Here is a 15,555-nt window from a genome sequence, read left to right as displayed (position 1 = left end):
GCTTTTCGAGGTGGCAACTATTCAAATTCCTCTATTCGCGGTCTCCACCCATTGATCATCATAACATCCGAATTATCTAAACCAGGTGGGACCACATCATTAGCAGTTGCTTCAGAACACCAATCTATTAAACCATTGTCGGCCGATTCAGTAAATGTTTCTTTTAACAGATATTCTTCCGTAATGGTTTCAACCCATTCAACCTCTTTACTTTCTTCATGATCACTGGGTTGTTTGCCTATACTAAAGACGTTCATTTTCAAGGTCATATTGCCAAAAGAAAGCTTCATGACACCATTCCTACAATTGATCAATGCATTAGAAGTTGCAAGGAATGGACGTCCTAAGATGACCGGAATCTGAGTTGGTGAATTGGAAGCCGGATGTGTGTCTAGTATGATAAAGTCAACAGGAAAATAGAACTTGTCCACTTGGACCAACACATCTTCGATAATCCCTCTAGGAACCTTCACTGACCTGTCAGCTAATTGTAAGGTGACAGTTGTTGGCTTCAACTCACCTAAACCGAGTTGCTCATATACCGTATATGGCAACAAATTCATACTCGCTCCTAAATCTAGCAATGCTCGCTCAATCCTAAAATTGCCAATGATGCACGAGATAGTTGGGCAACCTGTATCTTTATATTTAGGAAGAATGTTATGCTGTAAAATTGCACTCACATTTTCAGCCAGAAATGCCTTCTTCTTGACATTTAAACGACGCTTGACAGTGCACAAATCTTTTAAAAATTTTGCATAGGAAGGCACTTGTTTGATTGCATCAAGAAGAGGTACATTGATTTTTTACTTGCTTAAAAAGCTCAAGAATTTTAGAGTTTGGTTCAAGCTTTTGCAAGGGCTTTAATCTTTGTGGAAACGGTGCAGGAAAAGGACATTCAATTTTTTCAGTAGATGTTGGTGCTTCAGTTTCTTCATTATCCTTTTCTTTTTGTCTTGGGAGGGTCAGAATCAGGTATGACTTGTGTTTGTTCTGAGATTGGTCGGTCAATAATCTTTCCACTTCGCAAAGTTATTATACTCTTTGCTTGTTCTTTATGCGAAGTTGAAAATGATGCATTGCTACCGCCGTAGACTTGAGGGTTAGATTGTGGTTGAGCTGGTAGCTTACCCTTCTCTTGAGCACTTAAAGCAGTGGTCAGCGTTGTCAGTTGATTTCTTAATTCATCATTGATTTTAGCTTGACCTTGCATGAAAGATTGCAAAGTTTCTTCGAGACTGGGTTTTTGAGGGGGTGCGTGTGCATAATGAGGTTGCGGAGGTGGAGGAGTTGGGTTATATACTTGTTGAGGTTGGTCATTCCTCCACCTGAAATTTGGATGGTTCTTCCATCCAGGGTTGTAAGTACCCCAAAAAGGATTATTGAAAGACTTTTGATAGGTATTCATAACATTGGCCTGATCGTGCAAGACTTCCTTGAATGCGGGTATTGTGGGGCAATCAGTGGTGAGATGGCCAGGCATCTCACAAATCCTACAACACTCGCTGTTATGTTCTATGGTCTTGACGGGTTCAATCCTTCTAAGTTCAATGTCCTCTACCTTCCTAGTGAGGGCTGCCATTTTAGCCTGAATATCATCCTGAGTACTAAGGTTGTAAAGGCCCCCGTGTCCAATGCTAGTAGGCTTAGGTAAAGGTTTATTCACTCTATCCCCTGTATCCCATAATTGTGCAGTCTCTGCGAGAGAATCTAAATAGTTCCATGCCTCATCGGGTTGCTTTTCCAAAAATAGACCATTGCACATAGTCTCTATAAATTTTTTTAACTGTGGAGACAACCCTTCATAAAAGAATCTAATGGTTCTCCACGTTTCAAACCCATGATGAGGACAAGAGAGAAGCAAATCTTTAAATCTCTCCCAGCATTCATAAAATGTTTCATGGTCTTTTTGTTGGAAATTGCTAATGTGCCTTTTCAAAAAGTTAGTCCTTTGTGCGGGAAAGAATTTTTTCAAGAATTCTCTTTGCATATCATGCCATGTTCCTAGCGATCTAGGTCTCAAGAGTTCAGCCACATTTTGGCTTTATCCTTTAATGAAAAAGGGAACAAGGTCAATTTAAGGACATCTTCCGATACATTTGGCACTCTAAATGTGATGCTAATTTCCTCAAAATCCTTAAGGTGAAGATAAGGGTTCTCGGATTCCATTCCATGATACTTTGGCAGCAATTGAATTACTCCTGGTTTGATTTCAAAGTGTCCTACGTTTTCAGGAATAATCATGCATGATGGTTGACTAGTCCTAGTGGGATGTAAGTATTGTCGAAGTGTCATAACTGGGGGTCTACCTTCATCACCATGGTGACTTCCTACATCATCAGGATAATTTGCCATCTCACAAGGTGTGAGATACTGCGAAGGAATTTCAAGGATGTGTCCTAAGGGATGATCTAAAGTTGTACGACTTAATCGACCGGTGCCGTCCCTATTCCAACCTAGCATACAAAATTTAATTAAAATTTTTTTTTATGTTTTTTTTTTAAAAAAATAAATATAAATATAAGTACCAACTAAAGATACCCTAAAACTACACCCTAAAACAAAAATCTATTCACAATCAAACATGCAACTAAACATTACACCTCAATTTCTAATGTTTTTCTTAAATTTCTAGACTGCTCCTAACTGGTTTGAAGAGGGCACCTAAGCCTCCAATCCGGTCTAATAAACCGAGTTGACCAGGTAAGCTCCCAGGTAAGTGGAGGGGTCACGATGCGTTCGCAAAGGTCCCACTTAAAACCCACTTGCCTCGAACAGATGAACTGTCTCCCTTATAGGGACAAAGCTTGCCTAGACATCAACTAAGCCACAGAGCGAAATTGGTGCAACTTTCGGTGGTCTTCATCCTATTGAGCTCGAATGTCCTTAGGGGCCAACGTCTAGTTGATTTTAGTTAAGCTTAGGATATTTATGCAATGGGGTGATTTTTGGGCTAAGGACGAGTGATGAAATTCCGACCTTATCTTTTTAAATGGGTTCAGCCCTTAGAATATTTTATGTTGATGCCTTATACTATATGCAACAATCAAGAGATTTTTTTTTTTTAATGTTTTATGACATGACATTAAATTTCATTGAATAGGTGATCAAGCAAATTATTTATTTTTTTTTGAAATTTTATGAGTTGAAGTTTGAAATTTGAATTCTGAAATTTGAAATTTGAAATTTTAGGTTTTTCCTCTCTTTTTTTTTTTTAAATTATTTTTGAATAATCACCCTTGATCTTTTCTTAAAGTTTTTTTTTAAATTTTCAATTAGCAACAAGGGTTAATGAGATATGATAACAATAAAATTCTGATTCTAAAACAATTAAATGCAGAAAATTCAAAACAGAAAGCAGCAAGGTTTCGTATTAATCCAATAGTCTTAAAAGTTTCAGAATGTCAATCAGACCGTTCAGATAAAAGAAACACAGGTCCTGCACCTGACGACCAAATTTGAGTTCAATCAGATGGTTAATTACTTTGATATCAGAGTTTGATGCAGACTGTGCAGGGAATAAAAAAACAGCAGTAAAGAATTATTTTTTTTTTTTGGTTTTCGAAAGAAAAAGACTAACTACTAAAGTACTAATTAAATCTAAAATTATACTAATAAATCAGCCGTTCCCCGACAATGGTGCCAAAAACTTGACGCGTTCGCAAAAATGCTTTCGCGAAACTAATCTCCCAAGTATAGGAGAATCGTACAAGTAGTAAAATCTCGGAGTCCGAGGTCGAATCTCCAGGGAACGTTCTATGGATTATTAGCATAATTTTTAGATGTAATTTTCAGTTGATTTTCAGAAATTAAAAACAAAGAATGATATGCAACTAAACAAAGTTCAATGAAATAGATAAATGGTAGGGATCTGGAATCTCCCTTGATAATATTGCATCCAAGAAATAAACTCTAAGGTTCTTGATTAAAGATTAACGGTAGGATAGATCTAATCATGGTATATGTTTCATGAACATATGAACTCAATTTCTAAGCATTCATCGTGCTTTCTACGTCTACGACAAATCAAATACTAAAGCAATCCATATATCAATAATCATAATCCATTAAAGAGCTATCTATGAAATAACAATGCATGGATCAAGAATATATCAGTAAATATAAGTCATTCAAAGCAAAAGTTTAGAGTTTACTTCAAAGAGCAATACATCAAAGGTTCCTCCATCACCCTCCCTAAGAAATCAGCCCTCCATTAACATAAAAGAAAACTCCCCTCTTTTCTTTTCTTTTATTTCTTATTCTTTTTGGAAACAGAGCATGCTCTGTTTCCCCTTTTTTTTTCTTTCTTTGAATAGCCGGCTGAGGCCGGCTCCTCTGTTTTTCTTCAATGTGGGATGAAAGCTTCCCCTCCCCTCCAGCCGAGAGAGATCCCTTCATATAGATCCCCAAAGCTCCTCAACCAGCGATGGATTTCCTCATGGCACGTGGAGAGGATGGACGGATGGGATGAATCGTGAGAGAAAAGGATGGATGCGGACTCCGGATGGACGCTGGGATGGAGATGCTCGCGAACGGCTGGATGAAGACGTGGATGCTGAAGAATCGGACACGGAGGAGAAGATCTGAGAGGAGCTGGGATGCGGACGCTGGCTGCGGGATGCTGGGATGGATCTGATGCACGAAATCATCACGGACGGCTGGAGTTTGCACGCGGACGCGATGGAGGAGGCTGATAGCGGATGGATCGCGATCACGGAAGCTGGGAACTCGGGTGGATGCGAAAGAGGTGGACGGCCGATTCTGGGCTCTGTTCTGCTGAGATTCGGATGATGCCGGGGTGACGGCTAGGAGGATGCTTGAACACAGATGGATGAGGCTTGAGTGCTGCTGGGAGAATCCAATGCTGAGAGCTGGAAGATTGCACGCGGGAGAAGCGGAAGGAAGCTGAGATCTGGGACTCGGAAGCGAACGGAATGAGCGGACGAAGCGTGCGTTCATGAGTCCTTAGCCAGCCGCGAGATACCTGGACGCGGGATGACTGGGAGAGGCTGGTCACACGTGGACGAGGTCTGAGAAGGCTGATGTGGTTGGAACTCGGGAGAGCTGGCTCACGGACGCGGTGATGTTTGGACCCAATGCGCATCTTAGCTTTGATTTATAATCACCTGCACCCCACAAAAATATAATATTAATGCGGCAATTTTATCATTATTTGTTAGCAATAATACTAATTTAAGTGATGTATAGATCGCACTTTTGTGCTCTCATCAGGATCCCTACAGGATGGAGGCCATGGATAACTCGTCAAACCCCATCGTCTGTCATATGTCTGGATTTATTCGACTTAAGTTCGAGAGTAGAAAACTCTTTCTCCACTGTACGTACTGTCCCGGTCGAGGTCTTACGAACTCAGTCTTATAAAATCACATAGGATCTCTTCTTATCTACTAAGGTCGATAGATTCCTTGTAGGCGCATACCCTACTCCTACAGTGAACCTACTACAGCCAATCTACACTGCATGGACCCATGTGGCTAGAGACCATGTATGCGTGCAGTCAAACTACAGTAACCTCATTGTAAATAGCCGAAGCACCGCAGGTCAAAGGACTAGTCACACTGCTGCAATATCAAGTAAATCACTGACGAGTGGATAGACATCCAAGTAATTTCTTGTCTTGGTCACGCTCAATACCCTTGTTCTCTAACAAGCACCTGCACTATCACTTCAGTGTCCCTACACTGTGGACTTAAGTCTCGTCCATCCATAAGAAAAGTGATATGTACACTAATCTCATCGGATCGATCACCGTCCTCATGATGATCCATCGATCAGGAGCACTTAAGAATTAATCACCAATGATACATAGCTCAAATTCTCAACTCTTGAGAATATGCATCATCATCTTATTAATTCCTTGGATAATTCATAGACACATAAACAATATGAATGAAAAGAATGCACATTTATTAATCAATAATAATAAAGTCAAGTACAAAATTATGTCCTAGAATTAATAATGTGTCAGCCAGATTGACTTCTAGGGCATACTTCTAACACGAACCACTATACATCTTTGTGTTTGTGATGCCTTATCTCTTGTGTTTCATGCCTTACATTCATATTTGATTGTGTAATATCTCTAGTTTTGTTTTCTATAGATTTATAAGTGATTGTTTATAACTTGCTTCCACTCCTTTCTTACCATTCACATAGATTAAAATTGATCATACAACTATAAGTTAATTTTAGATCAATTGCACCCTAAAGCCATAGTATAATTGCTCTAGCTTAATTTTTCACTGCTTTACTTGTAATTGTCTAGAGCTTATGTAAATAACATCTTCTCATTCCGCTGCATTCAATTCAAAGTTAATTAAGGAACATAATTTTTAGAAAATCTAATTCACCCCTCCTCTTGGGTTGTCACCTTGGGAAACAAGTGGTATCAGAGCAAGTGCTCTAAGGTTAATTCTTGATCTCACGATCAAGAGCCAAAGATCATGACAACTCAAATAGATAGTTTTCTAGGAGAGGAACAATTAATTGATAAACCTTCACTATTTAATGGCATAAACTACACACATTGGAAAGCACGCGTGCGCATTTTTATTCAAGCACATGATTATGATTTATGGAGTATCATAGTCAATGGTTCACACACGAACAATAATTATGATAAGAAAATGGCTCAACAAAATTCAAAAGCCATGAAGCTGTTATATTGTGCATTAGACGAGAATGAGTTTAATTGCATATCTTCTTGCATAACTGCTAAAGATATATGGAATATGCTAGAGGCTAAATATGAAAGCACTAACATTTTTAGTGAATCTGAAATTAGCTCTGAAGAAGATGAGAGGCAAGCTGATATTGAAAACCTATGCCTTGTGGCACACAATGACGAGGTATGTATTGAAACACAAAGTGTCTCCCCTTCTGAATATGAAGTATATGATAAAATTGAAAATGATTTTACACTTGATGAGTTACATGATGCATTTCTTGATCTAATGAAAGAATATAAGAAACTCATTTGTAAAAATAAGAACCTGAAGAATGAAAAGAAAACCCTAGTAAATGAAAAACTGAAACTGTCTAATTATTATGAAACACTATTTAAGAAATATACTAATGAAACTAAAATCTTAATTGAGAAAAATAAAGAACTAAATCAGAAAAACCAACTTCTCACTGAAAGCCATGATAAACTTAAGAAAAATAATGAATTGCTTTTAGAAGATAATAGAAGATTAACTAAAGAAGTGTTAGATGTATGCCCTAGAAGCCAATCTGGCTGACACATTGTTAATACTAGAACATAATTTTGTACTTGACTATTTATTATTGAATAAATAAAAAGCATCTTTTTTATTCATATTGTTTATGTGTCTATGAATCAACCAAGAAATTAATAAGATGATGATGCATATTCTCAAGAGTTGAGAATTTGAGCCATGTATCATTGGTGATTAATTTCTAAATGCTCATGATCGATGGATCATCACGAGTACGATGATCGATCCGATAAGATCAGTGCACATATTGCTTTTCTTGTGGATGGACGAGACTCGAGTCCACGGTGTGATGACACTGAAGTATAGTGCAGGTGCTTGTTAAAGAACAAGGGTACTGAGTGTGACCAAGACAAGAAGTCACTTGGATGTCTATCCACTCGTCAGTGACTTGCTTGATGTTGCAGTAGTGTGACTGGTCCTTTGACCTACGGTGCTTCGGCTACTCACAGTGAGGTTATTGTAGTTTGACTGCATGTATATATGTTCTCTAGACGTATAGGTCCATGCAGTGTAGATTGGCTACAATAGGTTCACTGTAGGAGTAGGGTATGCACCTATATGGAATCTATCGACCTTGGTAGATAAGGAGAGATCCTATGTGATTTATAAGATTGAGTTCGTAAGACCTCGGCTGAGGCAGTAAAAACAGTGGAGAAAGAGTTTTTCACTCTCGAACTTAAGTCGAATAAATCTTGACATATGACAGACGATGGGGTTTGACGAGTTGTCCATGACCTCCATCCTGTAGGGATCCACGATAGTAGGACTGTATCATACGATAACTGCACCTAGAGGTTCATCATTCTATTCTGCTGGGTAGCCACTACATGCTGCTAGGTGTCACTGGTGGATGGTGAGACTCACAGAAAATATCTCGATGGGCGATAAATCCTAATGAGAAGAGTTGGAATCGTTCCAACCCATTGAAAGGAGTTTTCAATGATATTGTGATAGAGATCGCGATATATCTCAGTACCAGTCAGAATAGAACCTATGGGTCACACACACTAGAGGTATTGACCGATCCGATGGTTGAATTGTGATTATGAATCACAAGTAATCAATTCGATTGATAATCAGTTGAAGAAGGAACAATGGAGAATTAATTAATTGGACTTAAACACGAATCCTACTTTGAGTAGGATTCCTGGAGTCATAATTGGATTAGGATTGGGAGTCCTACTTAGAGTAGGATTCCTACAATCCTAATTAAATTAGGATTTTGAATCCAACTTGGATTCCTACTTAGAATAGGATTCCTAGAAGTCTTAATCACATTAGAACTTCGGATTCAAATTAGAGTTCTAATTGAAATAGGATTAAGATTAAATAAGTCCTAATTGGATTAGGATTTCTTAAGTCCTAATTAATTATTAATCTAATGAATCAAGATGACTCATAATTAGATTAGGATTGAAGGGTTCAATTAAGTTATGATTCATTGAGTTCTAATTGGATTAGGACATTGCATGGATCAAACCCAAAATTGGTTCACCCTTGGACTAAGCCTAATTAGATTAGGGCTTAGCGACATTAGGGCATCCCAATCCTCCTTGCATGCCCCTCCCCCTTTTTCTCCTTGGTGCGGCAACACAAGAGGGGCCAGCGCCCCTCTTGGAAAATTTTCAAGGGAGCTCCACATGTTATTTAAAGGATCAAAGGGGCAACACCTAGGGCATTCTTTCTCTCCTCTCCCTTGTGCCGTGGCCCCCTTCTTCCTCTTGTTTTTCAGCCGCAAGCAAGGAAGAAAATTCCAAGGTGTTGGTGGCCATCTTCTTCCCTCCTCCTTGGTTCCAACGTAGGGAAAAGGAAGAAGGTTGCAGGGGCTTCGTTCCTCTTCCTCTCTTCATCCTTCTTCTTTCTCCTCCCAAGCACAATCAAGGGTTGATTCAAAGGGAGGACATCAGCCATTAAAGTTGTCTCTGCAAGGGAGCTAGCACCTCGGGGAGACAAAGAAGCTTGGATTGGTTTCTGCTTCGTGTGGATACCCGTAGAGGCCGGACACGTGTGCAGCTTCAAGCGAACCTTCATCCTAGACTACGAACTTTAGTTTGCGGTGATCATCTACCCGTACAAGGTGAAGATCTGATCTTTCTAATATTTTTAAAAGTTTCTAATCCTCATCTATCTACGAACAGTTTTTGAATAACGTTCATAAGATGAATGTTGATCCCGCGCATGCCAATTTCGCTGCCATCTAAATTTTTTTAATTTTCTGCGGCATGGGCGGGTTACCAACAGTGGTATCAGAGCCTAGGCTTCGTAGATTAAGATAAGGATTAATTATTAAAAGGCATGTTAGATCTGAAATTTAAAAGATTATGCATGCTGAAAATTTTCTGCAATGCAGATTTTTCAGGATTGCTGATTTTTGCATGCTGAATTTTTATGTGATAAGTAGATGATTCTATTGCATTGTTAATGAGATTACAAAGATTTAGAATCATGTCTAGCATGATCAGCAACCCATGTCATAACGTAATCAATTAGATTTCAGATCTGAAAATTTATAATTGCTGCATACGGTGATGATCATAGGATTCAAACCCTTTTGGTATCAAATGTAAAGACCTGCAATGTGATCTGTAATGTCATGTAATTTTTCAGATGCTTGCATGCATCTTATTTGATGTTTTGAGAGGCCTGCGTGCCTCCTAAAAGGGATGTAATTTATTATATATCTGGCTGTATTTCTGTGATGTAATGTACATCAACGATCAATCGAAGATAGTACATGAGATAAACGGCAATCTAAGCAGTTGATGGCAATTGGATCAAGAGTTGATCAGGGATCGAATCAAGGAGGCTCGGGACCAACTCAAGAGTTGAAGACCAGCTGATCGATTGACGTGTATGTGCTTGTAATATGACTTAATTAGAATCCATGATCATCACCTATTTAAATTCAGCTTTTATTTATTGCTGCAATTATAACTGCTTGCGATGTGCCGTTTGCATGTGATGTGAATGTGAGCGGAATAGATAGATTTACATATGATGCAATCTAGTAGACCAATCCCAATGAGACCTAAACTAAAACCTCCTCAATCAAGTCGAGAGTGAACCAACATGAGCAAGTCATATTAGATTAATTGATCTAATTGGTGTCTAGGAAAGCATGAAAGGTGGTTACTTAATTAGGACCTTACTCTCTGAGTAACGGGAGCCTCCCACCTGCTTACCTGGCCAATTGTTCGATTACCTCTTATGAAGAGTTCAAGTTGCAAACACTAAGACATGATTAACTAATATTAAGTCCATAGGTCTTCCACCGTAGTAGAGCTGCTAAGGTCTTTCTGGTGTTGACTTGTCTCGGCTGGACACAGTGGGCAAGTTGCATCGGAAGGCTGGACCTCTCTATAGACATGTGATGTTGTAGGGATAAAGATGGGGTTAGACACCAATAACTGTTAGGTGAGGACCCAATGACAATTTTATTTCTACGGTTATACGGTGGGTCTGACTTAACTAGGGAATGGGACCAATAACTATTAGGTGAGGTCTTCATGGCTTCGAGACCAAGAAGCACTGCAACATGCTTGAGAAGCATTGTACGAGAGTTGTACACTCATCCATTTATATGTCACCAATAACTGTTAGGTGAGATGGCATATGAATCGGTGGGACCGCAGTACCCACTAGAAATCCTAGTCGTGTAGAATTTCCGTTTTCCTATCAGGGGAGTGTGAGAAATTTGAGAAAATAGTGGGAGGTACATTTGTTCTAAAAGACCCTAGAACAAATTAGGATCAAGTACAAAAATCTAACTAGAATATTTACTCTCTGCATATCACATTATCAGCCATAAACCCTTTGACCCGTATTCTTGAGACCAACCGACTGACCGGTACCAATTACAGTGACTGGCTTAGAAATCTCAAAATTATTCTGAGTTACGAGAAAATAGGCTATGTGCTCGACAATGATATCCCCACATTACCAGCACGTCCGACTGTTGATCAGCGTGCGACGCATGAAAAGTGGACGACGATGACATTAGGATCAAGTGCTACATCATGGCATCCATGTCAAATGAACTCCAATGCCAGCATGAGAATTGTTAGGATACCCCGATCATGCCGCTGAAATTTTAAAAAATTCAGATGCAGCGGAAGAGGCATGCGCGGGATCAACCGTTCATCGCATGAACGTTGTTCAAAAACCGTTCGTAGATAGATAAGGATTAAAAACTTTTAAAATCTTTAGAAGATCAGATCTTTACCTTGTGCGGGTAGATGATCACCGCAAACTGAAGTTCGTGGTTTAGGATGAAAGTTCGCTTGAATCCGTTCAAGTGCCCGGCCTCTACGGGTATCCACACGAAGCAGAAACCGATCAAAGCTTCCTTGTCTCCCCGGGGTGCTAGCTCCCTTGCAGAGACAACTTTGGATGGCTGATTTCCTCTCTTTCAATCAACCCTTGATTGTGCTTGAGAGGAGGAAGAAGAAGGAGGGATAGAGAGAAGCGGAACGAAGCCTGCAGCCTTCTTTTATTCTCCCTGCGTTGGAAGGAGGAAGAGAGGAGGAGGAGGCCGCCACCCTTCTTCTTCTTTTGCTCTTGCTTGCGGCTGAATCAAGGAGAGGGGAGAGGGAGGCCATGGCTGCAAGGAGGAGAGCATCACATGCATTAGGGCGTCAGCCCCCTTTCACCTCCTTATAAAGCATCTAGGGCTCCTACAAGTTAGGAGCCCTAGACTTTTTTCCAAGAGGGGTGCCGGCCCCTCTTGTGTTGCCGCACCAATGAAGCAAAGGAGGAGGGGCTTGAGCTCCTCCTTCTTGTGTTGCCCTAATCCTCATCTAATGAGGATTGGGAGCCCCTAATGTGGTTTAGCCCTAATCCAATTAGGGTTTAACCAAATCATGAATCAATTGGGTTCAATCTATACTAGTCCTAATCCAATTAGAACTTGAGTGAACCATGACTCAATTGAACTCTTCAATCCTAACTTAATTAGGAGTCATGTTGATTCATTAGATTAATAATTAATTAGGACTTAAGAAACCCTAATCAAATTAGGACTTATTTAATTTTTGTCCTAATCCAATTAGGACTCTAATTTGAATCCGAAGTCCTAATCCGATTAGGACTCTAGGAATCCTACTCCAAGTAGGAATCCAATTTTAATTCAAAACTCCTAATCTAATTAGGATTGTAGGAATCCTATTCCAAGTAGGAATCCTAGTCCTACTCCAACTAGGATTCCCAGTCCTAATCCAATTAGGACTCTAGGAATCCTACTCGAAGTAGGATTTGTGTTTAAGTCCAATTAATTAATTCCCTTTGTTCCTTCTTCAACTGAATATCAATCTAATTGATTACTTGTGATTCCTAATCACGATTCAACCATCGGATCGGTCAATACTTCTAGTGTGTGTGACCCCATAGGTTCTATTCTGATGGTAGTGAGATATATCATGATCTCTATCACAATATCATTGAAAACTCCTTTCAATGGATTGGAATGATTCCAACTCTACTCATTAGGGTTTATCGATCATCGAGATAATCCCTGTGAGTCCCACCATCCACCAGTGACACCTAGCAGCATGTAGTGGCTATCCAGTAGAATAGAATGATGAACCTCTAGGTGCAGTTATCATGTGATACAGTCCTACTATCGTGGATCCCTACAGGACGGAGGTCATGGATAACTCGTCAAACCCCTTCGTCTGTCATATGTCAAGATTTATTTGACTCAAGTTCGATAGTGGAAAACTCTTTCTTCACTTTATATTACTGCCCTGGCCAAGGTCTTAGAACTCAGTCTAACAAATCACATAGGATCACTCCTCTTCTATCAAGGTCGATAGATTCCATGTAAGTGCATACCCTACTCCTACAGTGAACTTACTGCAGCCAATCTACACTACAAGGATCCATATGACTAGAGACCATGTATACGTGTAGTCAAACTATAATAACCTCACTGTGAGTAGCTGAAGCACCGCAGGTCAAAGGACCAGTCATACTACTGCAACATCAAGCAAGTCACTGACAAGTGGATAGACATCCAAGTGACTTCTTGTCTTGGTCACGCTCAATACCCTTGTTCTCTAACAAGCACCTGCACTATCACTTCAGTGTCCCTACACTATGGACTCAAGTCTCGTCCATCTAGAAGGAAAGTGATCTGTGCACTGATCGGATCGATCACCGTCCTCGTGATGATCCATTGATCAGGAGCATTTAGAAATTAATCACCAATGATACATGGCTCAAATTCTCAACTCTTGAGAATATGCATCATCATCTTATTAATTTCTTGGACGATTCATAGACACATAAATAATATGAATGAAAAGATGCCTTTTATTTATTCAATAATAAATAGTCAAGTACAAAATTATGTCCCTAGAATTAACAATGTGTCAGCCAGATTGGCTTCTAGGGCATACATCTAACAAGAATATGAAGACTACTAGGGACATACTGGCACACCTGCAAGAGTTGTATGGTGAGCAGAGTCGCACAGCTCATTTTGAAGTGTCCAAGAGACTATTTAAGGCAAAGATGCGCAAGGGGCAGTCTGTCCATGATCACAGTCTGACTATGATCAAGGACTTAGAGGAGCTTGAGAAGCTCGGTATGAACATGCACAAGGAATTGCAAGTAGATCTGATCCTACAATCCATTCCTGATTCATTTGGATAGTTTATAGTAAACTACCACATGAATAAGATTGAATGCACTAAGACTGAACTGTTAAACATGTTGGTAACTGCTGAGGGAGCCTTGAAAGGTTCAAGGGGCAATGTCCTTGCTGCTGAGTTGACTTCTGGTTTTAAAAAAAGTCTACTTGGAAGAAAAAGAAGCATGCTAAGAAGCAGAAGAAAAACAAGAAGCCAAAGAATGAAGTTCAAAAGAAAAAGGCTAATGACAAAGAAAAATGTTTCCACTGTAATGTCGATGGCCACTAGAAGAGGAACTGTCCTTCATACCTCGAGAGCCTGAAGAACAAGAAGGCAGATACACCTTCAGAAGGTATGTTAGACTTGCTCGTGATTGAAACTAACCTTACGGTTTCCTCCCCTTCGAGTTGGGTTATAGATTCTGGTTCTAGTGCTCACTTGTGCACTACTATGCAGGGTCTAAAGGAAAGTAGAAGGCTGGCAAAAGATGCGGTAACCCTTCGGGTTGGCAACGGGGCAAAAGTTGCTATTGTGGCTGTGGGCACCTACCCTCTGCGACTACCATCTGGATTTAGTTTATTACTTAGAGACTGTTATTATGTACTTGCTGCTAATAGAAATTTGATTTCTATTTCATGTCTAGCACAGGATGGTCATGTTTTTATATTTGATAAAGGCTGCTGTTCTATTTATTTCAGAAATAAAATAGTCGCACGTGGTTTTGTGATTGACAGTCTCTATCATTTGCATATGGATGTATCTGTAAATGTGTCCGAGCAAGAAGTGAGTGCCAAAGGATCCAAGAGATCCAGGGATGAGATAAACCAAAAGTATTTGTGGCACCTCATGCTTGGCTATATTGGAGAGGACAGAATGAACAAAATGGATAAAGATGGGCTTCTAGGCTCATTGACTTCCGAGTTATATCCAGTTTGCGAGTTCTGTCTTCAAGAAAAAATGGCTAGATTGCTCTTTGTAGGACATGGGGAGAGAACCACTGAAATACTTACCTTGGTACACACAGATGTATGTGGCCCATTCGATGTGCAAGCTAGGGGTCGTTATTCGTACTTCATTATCTTTACCAATGATTATTCACGGTATGGGTATGTGTATCTTATGAGATACAAATCTGAATCTTTTGAAAAATTCAAAGAGTTCAGAAATGAAGTAGAAAAACAAACTGGAAAACCCCTTAAGGCTCTTTGATCAGATCGAGGAGGAGAATACCTTAGTGGAAAATTTCGGAACTATCTCAAAGAGAATGGCATAGTCTCATAATGGACTCCTCCGGGTACACCTCAACTCAACGGGATGTCAGAGAGGAGAAATTGGACTCTATTAGATATGGTCCGATTCATGATGAGCTTCACTGATTTACCTATGTTTCTTTGGAGAGATGCCTTACTTATCGCAATTTATCTACTGAATAGAGTTCCCTCTAAATCCGTTCCCACCACACCATATGAGATATGGCATGGTAAGAAACCAAGTCTTGGTCATCTCAAGATTTGGGGATGTCCAGCCCACGCCAAGCAACTACAGGCGGACAAGCTAGAGGCTAGGACCATAAGTGCTCGTTTAATAGGATATTCTAAAGAGTCATTAGGATATAATTTTTACATCTCAGAGGATCACAATGTGTTTGTGAGCCGACATGCCATCTT

At 39.8% G+C, this 15,555-nt stretch overlaps 1 pseudogene; it reads left to right on the top strand.

Moving 5' to 3' along the window:
• Nucleotides 1-1,835: 1,835 nt before the first annotated feature.
• Nucleotides 1,836-1,933, top strand: LOC149753734 (small nucleolar RNA R71; annotated as a pseudogene).
• Nucleotides 1,934-15,555: the final 13,622 nt, after the last annotated feature.

The sequence above is a fragment of the Phoenix dactylifera genome, chromosome 4 (genome assembly GCF_051530095.1).
Source record: "Phoenix dactylifera cultivar Ajwa chromosome 4, Ajwa_hap1_PhDact_Kaust_v1.1, whole genome shotgun sequence".
Classification (NCBI taxonomy): Eukaryota; Viridiplantae; Streptophyta; class Magnoliopsida; order Arecales; family Arecaceae; genus Phoenix; species Phoenix dactylifera.
This window is presented reverse-complemented; position numbering and strand designations above follow the sequence as displayed.